The sequence below is a fragment of the Ambystoma mexicanum genome, chromosome 1q, assembly GCF_040938575.1.
Source record: "Ambystoma mexicanum isolate Mex_15411 chromosome 1q, UKY_AmexF1_1, whole genome shotgun sequence".
Lineage (NCBI taxonomy): Eukaryota > Metazoa > Chordata > Amphibia > Caudata > Ambystomatidae > Ambystoma > Ambystoma mexicanum.
Genome location: NC_090922.1, coordinates 1,451,799,909 through 1,451,819,463, shown reverse-complemented (window position 1 = coordinate 1,451,819,463; position 19,555 = coordinate 1,451,799,909).

Below are 19,555 nucleotides of genomic sequence, written 5' to 3'. Positions count from 1 at the left end.
AGATAAAACATGGAGACTGCCCAAGGAGGACGACCCGGGACCGGGAGCAAAGATCCAAGGGGCCTGGAGTGCCGCCTAATATTCCCATCAGGACCGGCAAGGAGAACCAATTGATCCACCCTGATGGAGGAAAAGATGCTGAACTTTGCCATCTGCGGAATCAGAAGAAGATGATGCGGACATCCCAGTTTTGAGAAATTCCATCAACGAAAGATCAGAATGGCCTTCGCAATAGGGGGGGTTGGGGGATGTTTGAACGCACTCATCCAAGCCCTGCCACATCATTGTGCATGACTGGCAGCGGAAACATCATAATGGCCGCTGGAAAGCATGCTGCTGGCCAATAATCACCAGAAAGTGCGCAGGGAAAACATGAAAAATAGGCTGCCATCCATTTTTGCCTACGTCAGTGAGCACAGGAGATCACTGCCTAAAACCACCATACAGATCCAACCTTCTTGTTGTGTTGTTGTGTTCACATTACTTTACTGCAAGAATCCGCACCAGCACAATATCAGCGAGAATCCTATGCTACCAAGCTAAATCCCCTTTTTAAAGATATTAATTCTAGACAGCTGTCAAAAATAGGTGCAGTACGGGTGCTCGCCACTGACCAGCGCTGGTGATCTAAATTCTGACAAGAGAACCTAAGTTGCAGAAGCTAAACCTTTGCCAAAGAAGAGAATTCCATCAAAATGCCAGATAGAGTGCCACACATTGATTTAATGTGGAAAAAGACTTGATTAAAGAGATGTTGCTTTTTACAGTTTATAATGTTATATTTTTTTTCACAAGGAACTAAGTTGCCATTGACTATAAGGCAATCCGAGTTAAATAAAACTCCAAAAGGCTGGCTGTCTCTGGGAAGTCTTCACACCTACTCTTCTCAGGCCTCTACACCAGAAGGCAGGAAATCGCATGGTCCTGTTAATCAGATGGAGAGTGGCACCCTGGTATGCTAGCAGGAACACAAGATTATGGATTCTTTCAGCTGAATAGGATATGCTGATTTGGGTGTAACCGTCAACACTGCTGCTCTGGCAAAAACAAGACATGTGACCTCTGAGGCAAGCCAAGCTTCTAGGGGCGGACCAGACTGAGATGTGAATTCCATTGAGAGCAAATGTATGGTTTATAAAATTGCTTGTAACAAATTTTACCAAGCTGACAAAAATGTACATTTTGGGGATTCTTAATATGAAAAATGCATTCACAGTTCAAGACTAAGTTGGACGCTGTGGGATGTTCTGAGGCCAAGTCCCGTAATTATTAATATTGTAGACAGTGTTTATACTAGAAAAAATGAAATCATACAGTATTATGCACAGAGAGGGTGTGTACCTGTGTGTATCAATCTTTCAGTTTAAAATAATCTTATTCAAACCAGTTCAACCTGTCCAGAACTGCATAGAAATGGTGTCCATTCTGTGATTTCCAAGCTGTAAAAGCGCCATCTGTCATTCTGAAATCTTGACTTTATTTCTGAAAATCTACCTGCACAAAAATGTCAATCTTTTGAACCGCACGTCCTAGAAGCGAAATGTAACTGTCATTTTAAAGCTAAGATCATAAGCTTTCCAACAAACCCAAAACATTCCAACTCCTTATACTTTTTCCGTAATCGCGATTTACGCACTCGGAAAAAGTGCTGCGAATTGCCATTTGGCTCAATTTCACCACATGTTAAAAATAGCTGTCTCTTGCTTGCAACTGCTGAATTTCGTTTTCAATCTGACAATCATTCATGAATCACTGCTAGTGTTGACTTGAACCAAGCTAAAGTAACTATCCCCTACCCTGAATCTCCTTTAGCGAACTAAAATAATTTTTAGCATATTTTTCACTTCTTTGCAATCACATTTAAAAGTATTTTGCCTGTTTAAAATCATCCCTGTTTCTCTAAGTTTGCTGGGGAGAACTGGAACTGAACTGCATTTGATTGTATTCTGGAAACCTGTGTGCTCTCCTTTCCATCTCTTCATATTGCATAAGGGGGGAGTGAGTAGTCACAGGGGAATAAGTGATCATATTATCTCTTGTTGAAACCATATCGAGTTTATTTCTGTGTTGCATTCTTTCCCATCTTGCATTTCCTTGAAACCATACAAAGTATTCTCTGCTACCTTATTCTTTCTATACCAACTCCTAAGTGATTAAAGAATTGTGCTATTGTAATATTATCCATTGTTGATCATTATATTCATAAGTGTGCTATCAAATATTAATTTATTCATAAAAGTGTGATATATATTGTTTTATTCCTCAAATAAATCTTTTAATTTGCAAAACAAACTTACTTCTTGACTCAGTGAGGTCAGGGGGATTCAAAGAGTGGGGCGTTATTATAAGGGTTTATAATCCAGATTCAAAGAATTTGACATAAAAATATATTAATAAGGGCTTCGATCGGGCATCCCAGACTAGGCATTGACTTAGTTGGATTGAAGTCACTTACAATACAGACCTGTGCAGGGCAGACAGTAGCTGTCCGGCCCCTTTCCAAGGTTACAGACATTAAGGAGTACTTGGATTGTTCAGGAAGGAGCACAAGAAAAATTTCCAAGGTGTAAAACATATTTCTCTATAATTAAGGAACAAATAGCCTTTAAATGCCAGGTGTCTATTTTAAGATTAAAACTGTATAAAGGGACGATCGACTAAATCCCCAGTGGTTGAGAATAACGCTCAAATGTGCTAAAATCTCAATAACGCAGGGTAAAAGGATTCAAATCTCCTCACACGTGACCTATAACTCAAAGATACAGTCTATTCCTTAGTTCCAGACACAGATAGCCACCTGCATCAACCCTTTACACCTTATCAATTTAGGGATGGCCTCAAGAGGAGCCAGCAGATACGCAATAACCAATTACAAAACAAACTCCTATAGTCTCTATATGCACAGGATTCCCCTAACCAATCCCAAGACCCCGTAGGTTTTTGTAACCAAGATTGTAATGACATCAGTAGCGATGTGTTTTTCATTTGTATAGCTCTATTTTAACACTATTATAGTTTAAATGCACTGTTAGTGGGAATGCCCTCAGAGGACCGTAGTGCAGTGTTGGAGGTCATCGAGCACCATTTGGCCAAAAAAGGGTTAGCAGGGCTGGCAAGTCTACAGTGGAGAAGCAACCAATGTAGTCAGGCAAATGGATGGGTGCCGAGAGGAGTGGGGGGGGGGGCATCAGTGCTAGAGATTTGCTAAGAGTTCAGCATGCCTGAATTTATTGTAGGTCTGCGCTGCATTCTTTTGTGAAGCGTTGTTGAGACGCAGTCTTGGTGTAAGTAGGCGGAATTGGTGCATACTTACCTTGGTGCCATTGCATTCGTATTTGGGGCTCCCGCTCCAGTAATTTGGTTCTTCAGTCAGGATCTTGCACCTGTGATAAACAGTTAGCGGCAGTCTGTGCTCCAACTATTTGCCACAGGAGACACACGGGCTGAGCTTCCAGAGAACCAGTGAGCGTTTTGAGACTTGTGTGCTCATCGGCTTTGTGTGGATTGTTAACAAATGCAGGCTTTGCCATTTATTTTGACTATTTCCGTTATTGGGGGCTGGATTTCCCAGCTCATTTGTCCCGCTTTGGCTTAGATTTCCAGGTCGCTCTGTCCCAGGCCTCTTGCCCAAAAAGCACACTTTGTAAATGGATTGTACCACCAAAAGATAACCAGCGCAGAGACGGAAATATCGGGCATCGGCAGACAAACTTCTGGGATAGTTACGTCCCAGATGGCGGAGAAGACAGCTGGTGGTGAGAAAGAAAGTTGTTTGGCACCCGCCTAAATCAGCAACCAAGATTACCGTAGGAGCAGTGAATCGGAGCAAGCAAATTTAGACCCGATAAGCCAGGTGGCGCAGGGGATTGTGGACAAGGGGTGATGCAGAAGGGGGGTGTGGGGGTGAATTCACATGAACCCAGTGGACTTCCCCCACAACTCGGAACCTTCGGCTCCTGTTCCACTACCCTACCTACTCACATCCACGGAGCAGCCCTCACCTCCGTGGCGGGAGGCCGAAGTACAAGCGCCCAAATAATAGTCAGGGTACATCATACCAGCTTGCACAAAGGAGTGAGCCGCGAGGAAGGCCACCAGGGCACACAGCTCAGAGAGACAATTTGGAGGTAGAGGCGAAACAGCAAGCAGCAGGAAACTGGGACAAGAACACCTTGTGAGTCTGACTTTGGGTTAGGTTTACGACCCACAGAAGGCCCCCACCATGGCGCGGATCAGATTTTACTTCTTCAGTGAGGCAACTAGTCTGCTCAGGCAGTGGGATAACAGAAACCCAACCAGAGGTAGATTTGCTATAAATACTCTGCACTTTCAACAAGGGTTTCTAAGCCAGGGGTACACGACAAATTGGATCCTATCATATTAAAGATGGCATTATCCTCTTCCATCGGGCTATCTGGATAAAGGAGTCTCTTAACCTGCCTCTGCAGACTGTAGCACAAATCCAAACGATGATTATCATCGATGGGTAACCGCTGCCAGGAGTTTGCTTGTGGGGCCAACTGTTCAGGATTCAGTCATGATTCTTGGTTCTTTTGCCCGTGGGTGTGCCTCCGTTACATATGTTAGTAGTAGTGACCTATTTAGGATTACAAGTGGGACCACAAGAATCTTAAGTACAACTTGGTTGCAGTCTGAGCTATGCAGATTGTGGAACCGTCATGTCAAAAGCTTTGCAAGGAGGTAACTGCCAATAAAGCTATCAAAATAGGAAGGTGGAGCGTCTTATTGCAAGGCTAACAATAGAATGGAGAACACTGCACTTCCTTGCTGCTTTTGAACAATAACAGGCCAACGGTTAGCAGTGTGAGTGGCCACAACAGTTTAGAGGCCCCAAAGAGACCAACTACTCCAAGAAAAGTGCCGCCCACTGCTTTTGCACTTTCTGGGCCGGGTCGGTACCCAGTCTGAGCAATTGGCAGCATCCTAATCAGAAGGTCCACAGCTACATAAATGGTGCCCTGTAGACACCTTTTTGGTGAAGGTGGAGACCTTGACTTCATGGAGATAGACCTTTATTTGATGTGCCGGTTGTGGGCAGAGCACTTCAAAGGTGTTGCACTGGTATGAGCAGTTTGCTCAGTTCCCAGGAGCTCACTCAGAGTTGTACAGAGGAATGGTCAAAACGTTTTATACTTAGTGTGCAATTGTGAGCTGTTCTGGACTCAGCTTTGTTTCACAGCCATATGGTTGCCATGAGATCCCCTTCCCTACGCAGTCCAACAGTGGACCCACTGAAGCAGGGAACAGACTGCAAGGGCTTCAACTTTGATGGTGTCCAGGGGCATTCATTATTATTAGCCAGTTACATGGCCTGATATCTTGAAAGATCACAACCGTATTCTGCTGCACATGAGCCTTTATTGCATAAGCCACCAAACACTTAGTCCTTAAATGTTTTAAGCTTGAAGCACTTACACACTAAACAATTGTCCTCAGCATGGTCCGTTGGCAGCTAATGCTTAGTCCTACCAAGAGAAATGAATTTACATCTGGGACACAGGACAAGTCACAAATTCCACAATGGGCCTGGAAAAATAAAAGCATGTCTCAAGTGGTGGCAGGTTGAAGCCTCAGTTGTCAAAAGTTAACGTGCTGGTCTTCGAAGCAAGATCACACAGAGCAAGAGATGTTTGAATCTCAGATCCGCACTTACTCTGGTATTAAGCACGTTACAAAAAAGTCAATTAAATCTAGAAGCAAGAGTCTGCATCAGTGTGCAGCACCAAGCAGTAACCACCTGGTGATAACGGCATTGAATCAATCCACTCCCATTTGCCAGTCTTCATGTGCTGACTAGCATGCACAAATCAAACAGACGGCGGGATACCTGTACTACATGGGTAATGCAAAGATCACAGAACCCATCCAACCCTTATTCCGGAAATAAGCAGCTCGGACTACACCAGACAAGCACCAGCCGGGATGCAAGGCAACGCACACAATCTAAACATTTACAAGCCCAGAAATAAATGTAATAGAACAGCAAAAGTTATAATGGAAGACCAAATCATTCTACTTGGGTAACAGACTAAACCATTAGTTTTAGTTGATTGGCAGCTAATTGCTAACAATGCCCTTTATAACACCTGTACACAAGTGTATCCAGGCACGAGAAGACAAACTATCTTACTAGGCCTAGTGTCATTCAGATCGTGCAAGTGTTTTAAAGTGCAAGGGGGACTGCCGGGGGAGTGAAGCCAGGGCGGGGTGGCTCTGGGTAAGTGCAAGAAGGCAGGGACTGTAGAGGTTAGTTACAGCCCCCAAGAGCAATTTGCAAATCCTACTCTTCAGGCTAACATGTAGTGGGAGATCAAAGGAACTGAAACATCAGTACATTTCAACAGTTATTCCACGTGACCAGCGATTTGGAACATTGGATTTACATGCAGTTTACTGAAGTCTAATGTACTCACAGCCACAATGGCCTAATCGAAGTGGACTATGACGTTCTACTTTTGAAACTTGGTTTACTTAATGCCCGACATGTGCCAGCAAAGCACATGCAGTAGCCTGGCCATAAACTGGGGAAAATGCATTGTATTCGTCATTTATATAGCACACCTTCCCCATTTGTATTGCCTCAATGCGCTTTATGGTTGGAACACCCGTGGTGACCACAGTCCATGTGTAGGGGGTTCTAAAAGTTTTAAAGTGCGGCAAAGATTTATTCAAACACATTTATAACATCAGTCACCCACTATAATTCATGAATCTACGTTAAGCTATCGGAAAATTTCAATTATATGCAGTGACCTTAATCATTCCTTTGTCGACCCAAGGGTAAGATACTTGACCCCATCCGCTACTGCAAAATTGGTCGAGCAAAGAAATGGGTTGATGAGCTAGCAAGTAGGAACTGCGTAATGATGAACGGTCAAACACACAGAGAAACCAGCAAGTGCAACAGTCTGCTAAAACGCTGGATTATATATGGGTCTCTCGTGAAATGGTGGAAACGACTGAGCTTGAAGATTGTAAAACTGTATAGGGACCACGATGGTGTAAACTTAAGTTAGTCTTCCTCAACAACACAAAGACAGCGATATGTTATGTTAACTGAATTATAGAGCACACGGTCACCCAAGGGCATCATGGCGCTAGAGAGGAGCGCTGCCTGCTCAAGAGGAAGACCAATGGCAAAGGAGAGCTACAATAGAATGGTCTTAAGAGATTTTCTAAGACCAAGATGATTGGAGGTGCCTCTGCGTGACAGTGGAAGATTATTCCAGAGTATACCGGCTGCAATGGAAAAGGCCCTTCCACCAATCCTTTCATGGTTAAATCTTGGAACCATAAGTAGATTGGTGGTAGAGGAGCGAAAGTTGCGTTCCGGGATATATCAAGAACATTTGGACTGCAAAAACTCGGCTCCTAGGCCGTGGATCACCCGGTGAACAATACAGAGCGACTTAAAGTGAACACACTGGGCCACCGGAAGCCAGTGGAGTCAAAGCACTGGCGAAATCTGAGCACCATAGGGCGAGCCAATGGCTAGCCTAGCTGCCAGGTTCTGCATGCACTGGAGCCGTTGTATGAGGCCGATCGGTTTTGACAAAAACAGCGAGTTGCAGTAGTCCAACCGCGGAAGGACTAACACCGCCACCACGGGGGGAGGGGGTGCAGATAGCTTCCGGTATCATGGGAAGAACCTTCTTAAGGACCCTGCTCTGGTGGTGGGCAGACTGGCACGCAGCAGTGACCTGGTTGGACATCGAGAGGGACGCAGAGAGAATAACGCCCAGATTTTTCATCTTACTAACTGGGCTAGGAAGAGGACCTAGAGAGGTGGGCCAAAAAGCAGAGGTCCACAGTGAGGGGTCAGAGGGACAGCCCACCACCATAACCTCTGTCTTATCGCCATTAAGTTTGAGCCAATTCTGGTCCATCCAAACAGTGACTGCCTTCAGGCAGTCATGAAGGCAAGACAAGACCTCAGCCTGATCCTGGTCTAGACAGATCAGGAATTGGGTGGCGTCAGCATAGGAATAACATGTCCGTAGGAGCAGATGAGGCAGACCAGTGCCCAGATATAGATATTAAACAGGATCGGGGAGAGATGATCCCTGCGGGACACCGCAAGTGAGGGGGCAGGAGGAAGAAAGAAAAGAGGGCATGGCAAGGGTTTGTGTACGGTCGGAGAGAAAGGCGGTGAACCATGCAAGAACAGAACAAGATATCCCAATCTGTGCCAGGCATGAAAGGAGGAAGGGGTGGTCAACCGTGTCAAACGCAGCTGACAGATCTAGCAGAATCAAGGCACCGTTTCCACCCGCATAAACTAACGTGGACATATCATCTTGTACAGAAACAAGCACACTTTCCGTGCCCCTCCCCGGCCTAAAACCAGCCTGGGCAGGGTTGAAGATGAGAGGATTCCAGAAAAGAGGATAAAAAGGGGTGTGATGAGAGATTCCAGAAGTTTGGACAAGAAGGGGGAGCATAGAGCTAGGCAGGAAGTTGGCAGGGGGGTCAAGTGAGGGCTTTTTAAGAAGGGGGATGACCCACGCCGATTTCAGCTCCAAAGGAACCTGTCCTGACTGGCAGAAGGCATTTATGGCTGCTGTAATATCTGCTAGGATGTCAGGGACGATCTGCTTCATAATGGTGGCCGGAATGGCATCCTCAGAAGAGGATGATTTAATCTTTAAAATAGCTGTTAGGACCTCTGCCTCAGTGAACAGAGGGAAGGTGGACCAGTTGGTAGAGGGGTCGGGAGAAGAAGCAGGCACAGAGGCATCAGGGGTCATTATCGCAGGAGATTTGGCAATATTGGAACGAATCACATCAATTTTTGTGATTAAAAAAGAGGCACGGTCGTTGCACAATTTTTGTGAAGGTTTAACCATAGAGGTAAGGGCCTCAGAAGAGGCTAGTGAGTGTACAATTGAGAACAAGAGTTTTGGGCTTGCACACTGCATTTTCAATTTTCTGTGAGAAAAAAGTAACTATAGCCATTTTAACACTGGCCAAATAAGTAGAGACACCAAGGTTGTAAAGTTCTGAGCACAGGATTATAACTATTTTGCCATTTGCGCTCTATTTGTCCTAGTTGCAGGCGAGCAGATTGAAGCTGGTCCGTAAACCAGGTTTGGGGTGGTAGTCTATGCCCTTGAGTCAATTTAAGTGGGGCGCAGAGGTCTGCGGCAGTCGCAAGAGCTAGGGAAAGTGATGTTAGAGATAAGGGTCTCAAGAGAGGCACAGTTGGTGGCTATATGGGCACTGAGTGCCTTAGGATCGACCGAGCGCCAGGAGCGTATTAGTGTTTTGTGGGGGAGGGGGGGGCGTTTGCAAGGAAGAATGGGTAGTATAAGCGTACACAATACCAGATGGTGGTCAGACCATACCACTGGTACGATTGGACCAGGGCGTAGCAAAGAGTCCTTAGCGAATACTAAATCAAGCGTGTTCCCTTGCATATCAAAAGTGATATGACGCACCACTTGAGATAAATCAAAGTCTTAATCGGATTAGTATAAGACCTGCAGCAATTTCACTGCAAAACTGGGCAACAGTTCCGCAAACGGCAAACTTTCCGTCGAGTATGCTCCCTTACTGGCCCAGTTCACCTCTACTCGTAAACCACTCTCGTAAACATCCCTTCAGCAAGAAAATGGGCAGCATAAAGAAAAAACTACATATCGACTGTAAGCTGCTCAAGCGATCTTGTCTACCAGGCATGATATTGAAAGAAAAAAAACGGCTAAATCGTTACCAACATTGGTTGTTGGCCTTCAAGTGCTTTCGCGATCAGGAACAAGCTGAAACCATGTTACGACTGATTTGTTCTTGTAAACATTGTGAAATGTGGGCCATTATAAATTCTAGCCCTAGCTTCCAGACCACCAACATGCCAATCTTGCCCACAACTCTCTCTCACAAACACCCCCCCTTCACCTTCAGAGAAGTCTCATAAATGGAAGTCAAGGACCTACTCAAAAAAATCAAACCCTCCACCTGCAAAGGGGATATCTGCCCACCCTCCTTAATCAAAGAACGCTCAGAATCTCTCAACCCCATCATCACGGCTTTCATCAAAGCTTCATTCGCATCTGAAACCGTACCACAATGTCTAAAAGAAGCTTGGGTTCGCCCGCTCCTGAAAAAACACTCTCTCGATCCTTCCTCCCCTAATAACTATCGACCCATCACCACCGTCCCCTTCCTCCTCAAAATCCTCGACAAAGCAGTGCACAACCAAATCCAACACTACCTGGAAACCAACACCATCCTAGGCAAAAGACAATCAGGTTTCCGCAAAGGCCATGGGACTGAAACTGCCCTTCTAGATCTAAAGAATCAAATTACCAAGATAATGGACACAGGCAAACCTGCTCTCCTCCTACTTCTCGACCTCTCTGCGGCATTTGATCTGATCGACCACAGCATTCTCACATCCCACCTCTTCAATGCTGCACACTTCTCTCACAAAGCAACCACTTGGATCACATCCTTCCTTGAAGGTAGGGCCATGAAAGTGTACTCAGACCAGGCCCCCACCACTATAAATTGTCCCACCTATTCACTAAACCCCTCTTTGACTTACTGGACTCCCTCAACATAGCCTACACTAACTACACCGATGACACGCAAGTTCTCCCTCCCGCCGGAGAGTATGAGCTAGATTCAGAAGCCCTACTCAAAATCTACTCTACTATCCAAACCTGGATGGCGATCAATGGTCTTTGTTTAAACGGAGACAAAACCGAAATCATCATCCTAGCTCCCAGCAAAACACTAACCAAACTCAGCCCCGATTACTCTCACATGATCATTGACAGTATTAGCATTCCTGTCTCCTCCACCGTCAAGACCTTAGGAGTCTACTTAGACGCCACACTCTCCATTACCAGACAAACCAGCGCCATCGCCTCCGCATCTGCCCACCAAACTCATTCATGCCATAAAACCCTACCTTACCACACCCAACTGCCTCTCCATAGCCAAAGCTACTATAGGAGCCAGATTGGACTATTGCAACACCCTCCTGGCAGGCACATCAACTAAAAACCTATGCAGGCTCCAAATAGTGCAAAATAATGCCCTCCACGCTGCACTACACATCCCCAAAACTGACCATATCTCACAGGCCAGAAGACTCGTCCATTGGCTCCGTCAAGGAAAGAATCAACTTTAAAATTCTCACTCCCACACAAATGCATCAATCACACAGCACCCCCATACTTATCTGAAACTATAACTAAGAACTCTTCCACCCATCCTAGAAGAAGCCATCACGCCAACCAACTCGGAGTACCCACTGTAAGAGCCAAAGCCGGCGGCATTGGCTTCCCACACATCGCACCTCAGCTCAGCTCAGCTCGAATGCCCTCCCCAACTCACTCAGAACCTTCACTGTACTGGTTTCCCAAATGCCTAAAAACTATGCTATTCAACTAACGTCCTCCTTCCCTCTCCTACTCTTGCTCGCATACGTATGCTACAAAATGTTTTTATGTAAGAAAATGTGCTTTGTAACCATCTTCCTTCCATTGTAACCAGATTATGCATTCATGTAACAGCGCCACGATGCCCCCGGGCTGACGTGAGCTTTAAATAAATCCGAATAAATAAATCAGTGTAAAGGAAAATGTCTGGATACAACAATTTTGCCTTGGAACTTTAGCTACAGCATTACAGAGATCGAGGAATTGCTCACTAAGCTCAAAAACTCTGGGGCGCCTGGGCTCAATGGGGGCGTCACAAATTTGACACTAAGAAAAAAAACCTTGTGGGCATCCTTTCTTGAACGCCCGTTTCAGAAGATAAGGCAAGCATGGCAAAACGCTTCCTCATGGCAATCAGCAGTATTGATTTTTTATTTTTGCATTTGTAGAGCGCACTGCAGCACTCAGGCACTATGAGAAGTCTTAGGAAGGCTTGATTCAGGGTTACATGAATGCCGTCCCAAATACTGGAAACAGAAACTAGTTGGTTAACAGTGGACATTTCCATGACATTTGGGACAGAAGCAGAGGACATTATCAATATGTGATACAGTACACATCAGACCACACTTAAGACTCATGGTCGCATGGGAATCAATCCCCCTAATGGAGGGGGGAAGGGGGTTCCACAACGTGGCCGCCATGCGGGGGAAGGAACAAGTTACTTACCTGTAACTGTTGTTCTCCAGCATGGGTCTGGCATGGATTCACATGCTCATGAATATTCCCCGTCGTCAGGCTGGGAATCCTCGGTAAAGAAAAAACCAGTATCAGTTTCGTTTCTGATCTGTCTTTCGTAGTAATAACCAATCACTGGTCTCTGCGTCATACTGACCACAGCCAATGACTGCCCTCTACCTAAGCACCGCCTCTGGCAGCCATCTTCAGATTTGGAAGCACGTGAAGTGGCAGTATGACCAAGTGAAGAGCCGCAGAGGGGTAGGCGGGAGGGTTCGCATGTGAATCCATGCCAGACCCATGCTGGAGAACAACAGTTACAGGTAAGTAACTTGTTCCTTCTCCAGCATGGGGTCTGGCATGGATTCACATGCTCATGAATAAAGAATACATAGCAGTACACACATGAACAACCACGGGAGGTGGCAAAGGCTCAACATTAAGCATCACATCAACTCAACATTAAGCATCTTACCTCCTCACCAGGCTCACCTCAGGCGAACAGGTTGCGCAGCACTGCTTGGCCGACCCTGGACTCCTCCCTGGAATCCCGGTCGACGCAGTAGAATTTCGTGAAGGTGTGCGTCGACCTCCACGTAGCAGCCCTGCATATGTCCAGCAGGGGCACACCAGATAGGAACGCCGTGGTAGCTGCGATCGCTCTGGTGGAATGGGCTCTCGGACGGCCAGGCAGCGGTCGGTTTGCCAACCGGTGACAGCACATGATACAGCCGGAGAGCCATCTGGAGATGGAAGCCTTCGAGAGAGCCTTCCCCCGATTGACAGGTCCAAAGTTCACAAAGAGTTGTGACGTCTTCCGAAAACCCTTCGTGCGGTCCACGTAGAACTTCAGCGCTCTAGCTACATCCAGCGAGTGCAAAGTCCTCTCAGCCGGCGACGGGAAGAACACAGGTAACACCAAGGGTTCGTTGAGATGGAAGTCCGACGGTACCTTGGGCATGAAGGAGGGGTGCGTCCTGAGCACTACCCTCGTGTCGTGGAAAGTCAAGTACGGGGCCTTGCAGGAAAGGGCCTGGATCTCTCCCACTCGTCGTGCGGAGGTGATGGCCACAAGAAACGCTGTTTTCCACGATAGAAACTTCAACGGGGCCGAGTGCAGAGGCTCGAACGGAGGTCCCATGAGCTTGGTCAGCACCACGTTGAGCTCCCACGCCGGGGCCGGAGCCTTCACCGGCGGGAACGATCTGAACAGTCCCTTCATGAACTCTTTCACCAGACGATGAGACCACAAGGACGTCCGGCCCGTGGTTCTGGTGTATCGGGAGATCGCAGCAAGATGAATCTTGATGGACGCATGTGCCAGACCAGCTTTGGCCAGCGTCAGCAGGTACGGCAGTACTTGGGGAGCCGTAATCCGTAGAGGGTTAATCTTCTGTGCGTGGCACCAGACAGAGAACCTCTTCCATTTGTGTCCGTAGCATTTAAGAGTCGAGGACGCCCTGGCCTTTGCAAGAACCTCTCTGCAATCGGCCGGTAAGTCGTATCCTCCAAACTCTAGTGCTGCAGGAGCCAGGCCTGCAAGTTCAGCGACTTCGGGTCGTGGTGGAGGATGGCGCCTCCTTCCCTGGAGAGTAGATCCGCGTCCGCCGGCAGCTTGATCGGCGGGGACGCTGACAAGTCCAGAAGGTCCGGGAACCATATCTGCCTCGGCCACGCAGGTGCGACGAGGATCATCCTGCACCGTGACCTCTTGAGCTGGTTGACGAGCCGGATTAGCAGAGGCAAGGGAGGGAACGCGTAGAGGAACAGGCCCTCCCAGGGGAACGAGAAAGCATCGCCCATGCTCCTCGCCTGGGGAAACCTGCTGGCGAACCTCCGGCACTTGGTGTTCGTCGCCGTCGCGAACAGGTCGATCTGGGGTGTGCCCCACCGTCGGAAGAGGCGATCCACCAGATCCTGCCGTAGTTCCCACTCGTGGCACGAGCGCAGCTCCCTGCTGAGTGCGTCGGCGATGGTGTTTTTTATCCCTGCCAGATGAAACGGCACCAGAAAAATCCCTTGGGCGACGGCCCAATGCCACAGGTCCTGCGCCTCCTTGGACAGCGCTGGGGACCTGGTTCCGCCCTGTTTCCTGATGTAAAACATGGTGGTGGTGTTGTCGGTGAAGATCCTCACCACCTTGCCCTTGAGGGACGGAAGGAAGGACCTGAGGGCCCAAAACACTGCACGGAGCTCCAGGACGTTGATATGTAGGGACTTCTCCGTCGGGAGCCAGAGTCCCCTTGCGTGCAGATTTTCGGTGTGCGCTCCCCACCCTTCCAGGGAGGCATCCGTGGTCACAGTCTCCTGGTGGGCTGGGGTCTGGAAGTCCATGCCCGCCGTCAGATGCGCGCGGGTGCCCCACCACCGTATCGCTCGTCGGAAACTCTCGTCGAGCTTGATCCTTTCCTCGAAGCTGCCCGTCGTCTGGATCCAGCGCGCATCCAGGAATTCTTGCAACGGGCGCATCCGGAGCCTGCACATGGGAATGAGGTAGATGCAGGAAGACATCATCCCGAGGAGGGACTTGATGGACCTCACTTTGGCCGCGTCGGCCACCAACATCCGTTGCACCTTGCCCAAGATGGTCCTGGTCCTCTCCTCCGACGGGGAGGCCAGAAGGGACACTGTCGAGCCTCGCTCCCAGAAACAGTGCGACTTGCGCGGGCACCAGGTGGGATTTGGCGTAGTTCACGGAGAATCCCAGGTCCGTGAGGAGTTGGACGGTCCTTGCCGTGTGGACCACGGCGAGCTCCCTCGTCTTGGCGCGGATGAGCCAGTCGTCCAGGTAGGGGTAGACGTGGATCCCCTCGCGGCGCAGCTGCGCCGCCACCGGTGCAAGGCACTTGGTGAATACCCTGGGTGCCGACCGTAGTCCGAAGGGAAGGGCTTTGAACTGGTAATGACGCCCTTGGACCACGAATCTGAGGAATTTGCGGTGCCCCTTTAGGATGGGAATGTGGAAGTAGGCATCCTCCAAATCCAACGACGATAGGAAGTCTCCTTCCTCCAGCTGACCCAGGACGTGCTGGAGGGTGACCATCCGGAACTTCTGCGCCTTGATGAACTTGTTCAGACGTCGCAGGTCTAGGATGGGGCGCCATCCTCCCGTCTTCTTCTTCACGAGGAAGTATCTCGAGTAAACTCCGGAGCCCCGAAGCCTCTTTGGGACGAGTTCGATGGCGCCCTTCCTGAGCATCGCCCTTACCTCCAGGAGAAGCTGAGGGACGTGAAGCTCTTTCCTGGCCACGCGGGGGACGCGCGGGCACCTTCTTTGAAATTCGAGCGCGTGGCCCCGGGCCAGGGCGTCCAGCACCCAACGGTCGGTGGAGATGGACTCCCACACGCTGACGAAGCCTGCCAGCCGGCCTCCCACCGGGGTGCTTCGGTGGGGGCCCGACCCCACGGCCGGTTCAATCCTGCTTGGACGCGGCCTTGCCGCCTAGACCTCCTTGGCGACGACGGCGGGGTCCGCTAGACTTGCCTCGTCCTCTGTAGGCCTCTTGCGACGACGAGCGGGCCGCTTGAAGGTAGGAAGCGAAACCGCCGCCAGAACCTTTGGAGGCGCCCTTGCCTCCGCCGCTCCGAAAGGGCGTCCGTCGTTGCAGGACTCCAAGGGCCCGGGCCGTCTCAGTATCCGCCTTGATGGCCTGAAGGGAATCGTCCACTGTCTTGCCAAACAGGTTGTTCCCGTCGAAGGGCATGTCCAGGACTCTGGTCTGGACGTCCTGCCGGAAGTCCGTAGCTTTGAGCCATCCACGACGTCGAAGGCAAACACCGTTGCCCAGCTGGCGGAATCCAGTGTCGGCGATGTCCGTCGCCACGGTGATGGCGTGGTCCGAGGCCACCTCACCTTCCTGCAGGATCTCAAGGGCCTCCGCCCTCTTGTCGTCCGGCAGAAAATCCAGCAGGGGAGCCATCTTGTACCAGAGCTCCCTGTCGTAGCGGGCCACGATAGCCAAGGCGTTGGCCGCTTTAATCGTCGTCGCTGCCGACGAGATGACTCTACGCCCCATAGTATCCAATTTCTTTCCCTCGCCGTCCGGCGGGGAAGTCGATGTGGAGGCCGCACCCCCCCCCCCCGCTTTCTTCCTGGCTGCCGCGGAGACGACGGAGTCCGGGGTAGGCTGCGCCCGGAGGCATAGGGGGGCCGTGTCCGGGACCCGGTACTTTTTCTCGTACCGGTCTCTTCTAGCTGGCGTCGTGGAAGGGATCTTGAGGAGGGAAAGGCCCTCATCCCAAATGTCGTCCAACAGAGGCACTGCGAGGACCGTCTTCCTCTTGGCCTCGCGCCGCTGATAAAGGAAGCCTTCCTTTTTCTTCTCCTCAGGGCAGAGTTGGAAAAGCTCGGAAGCCCTGGAGATCATGGAGTGGAAAGATCCGATCTCGTCGGGCGGAGTGGCCCTGGTGGGAGGCGACGACGGAAAGTCCTAGTCGTATGCCTCGTCGTCCGTACCCGTCGCTGCCGTGTCAGTCCCCGTATCATCCCCTCGGGTGGACGGGGAGGAGGGCTGGAAGGGGCGCGACGGTTGAAAAGGAGGTGGTGGATGGATCCTTCTTTTCTTGGTAGGGGGAACACCAGAAGGTCCCGGTTCTAGATCCCCCGACGGGAGAGGTTCCTCCGTCGGTAACGGTAGCCTCGTCCTTATCTCGGAGCATAAGGACTGTATGGCCAACAAAATGGCCGCCGAGTTGTCTTGCGGCGCTGGCAGAGGGGAACCCGACGGGAGGGCAGGGGCCCCGTCGGTATCCTCGACGATGTCGTCGTCGTCACCTGCGTCGGGGTCCATTCCGACGGGCTGGCCTTCTTCCACGCCTAGGCCGTGGCTTAAGACCTCGATCAGCTCCTCTTCTGAGGTTGAGGCCGACTCTACGACGATGCCCTGCCCCCCCTTCTTCCCCACGGAGGGTTTCACGGGGGTCCTATCGATGGGCACAAAGGAAGACTCCCTCCGAGGAGGCAGGGAGATTCTGGGCCCTGAGGTCGCCACCACTGGTGCAGCCACCACAGGCTGAGCCAGGGCCGGCGCGACCGTTTCGATAGAGGGCTTGGTCGGATGGATCAAGGCCTTCACCACCTTAGGTGCGCTCACCGCCTTATCCTTGAGGGAGGGGGCACTGCCACGCTCCTCCTCTGCCTTAGAGCTCGACCGGGGCCTCTCCAGGAGCTTCGCCGGGTGCTCGGCCTTCCTCTTACCCGACCCAGAGCGTTGGCTCGTGGTTGATGGTGCCGGGGAGGGTGCGCCCTGCCTGGCGCCCGTAGAGCCCGACCGTTCGGCGCTCCCGGTGCCAGCGGACTCGCGGTGCTTGGCCTTATGTTGGGCCCCCGTCGCCGGGGCGCCCTCAAAGGTCTTAGAAGACCGCTCGGATTTCTTCTTCTCGCCAGACGGGCTCTTACCCTCCAGCCAGTTGGCGAGACGTTGATGGCGGTCCTTCATGGTCCGTTCCGACATGTTGCCGCAAAACGCACAGTCCTTCTCCACGTGCGTCTTGTCCTCATGAAGGCAGTAAAGGCAGAAAGAGTGTTCGTCCTCCTTGAAGACGTTCTGCAGCTGGCATCCAGGGCAGACCCTGAACAGCTTTCCGGGCGTCGAGCTTCCCTTCTCCTGGGCCATCTCCGAGACAGGGCCTGAGAAGCTTCTGGAGTCCTCCGAAGTGTAGCGCGACGAAATCTTCACCCTTGAGGGGCACAGATGAATCCGACACGGGTCCCCGTTGATCGGATGTAGGATCGGTGGAGCTTGAGGCTCTTTTGACCGAAAGAATCGAAGTTTTTGTAAAAAGCGTGAAAAAAATAGCACTAACGCTCGAGAGCAATAGCACGAGGATCCCAACACATGAACGTGCGGTAAAAATCTGAAGATGGCTGCCAGAGGCGGTGCTTAGGTAGAGGGCAGTCATTGGCTGTGGTCAGTATGACGCAGAGACCAGTGATTGGTTATTACTACGAAAGACAGATCAGAAACGAAACTGATACTGGTTTTTTCTTTACCGAGGATTCCCAGCCTGACGACGGGGAATATTCATGAGCATGTGAATCCATGCCAGACCCCATGCTGGAGAAGCTTGTACTACCTGCTCCCACTCTCCAGGTAGAGGGTAGAGTAATTCTGTTAGTATAGGCCGCTCTGGGGGGCCTGATGGGACTGTGAAGGCGAATCCTTTGAGCTAGGTATGGTTGAACACAACCATGCAGGCACTCGTGTGCATGGGCAAGCGTTTTGAAGGCAATTCTCTCCTTGATGGGGAGCTAGTGGACCTTCCTCCTGACCTGGGAGATGTGGCCACGTCTTGAGATGCCTGTTGCATTTGTGCCTATATACAAAAAAGGTGATTGATCAACCCTGCCAACTACCCTCGGATTGCATTGTTGGATGTAATTGGGAAGATCTTTGCTGGTCAGCTACAGAAGCGTTTGTCCCAATGGGCCAGCGAGACCAAGATTATTGATAAACGCCAGACACGATTTACTCGTGGTGTTGGAGTCAAACTGAATCTCACCCTATTAAACTTTCTAAATCTGGAAGCCATGAAACAAGCCCCTCTTCCTGGCATTTGTCCATCTACGCCAGGCTTTCGACCAAGTAAATCAGGCATGATTATGGAACAAATTAACAAAATGGAAATTCCCAGCCGACTTGCTGCAGATGTTAATCCAGCTCCACTCGAACACCTCAATGAAAGTCCGCTTGAATGCTAAAGGTGACTTGTCGAAAGAAATTAAGACAGAACGAGGCTTTCCTTTGGCAGCTTTAATATTTAAACTACATTGTTTTCGGAACTCAGTTGGGGAAGCGAGGGAAAAAGGTCAAATTGGTCGGCCTCAGAAGAAAAACTTGAAAGAACACCAACTATTCAATAACTTGGGATAATTATCATTAAATCGATGGGAATGGACTAAAGATCTGCAAATAAAAATGACAAACTTTGCCCTGCAAGGTGCAAAGTTACACCATGAATATGGCAAATTTACACTCTTGCAGAGGATTCAATTCTACTGCCAAGAAGTGGTACCAGCGATTACCTTCAGTAGCGAAAATATCAACTCCAACACACAGAATCAACTGGAAGGTAAATTCTGGCGCAAGGTTCTCCGCCTCCCGCAAAATTTCAAACTGCAGAGATTAGATATGAACTAGGCCTGCAGTCACCAGGAGCTACAGTATTATGTAAATCCCTTGCCTTATACCGAAAGATAGATACCCGACAGGGGTTTCAGTGTGGACCGCTATGTGTGCTGCTAGACCAGAAGGGCATAGCTATAGCTGCATTCTATGGTGCATGGACGGGTGGCCATGTGTCCAGATGTGGTGTAAGGTACACGTGGGGTATGGATGGAACTTCGACTGCTGTGATTTTTCCTAGGTCCAATGCTGTTCACTGGTTTTTCTGTACGTGGTCTACCTGGAATA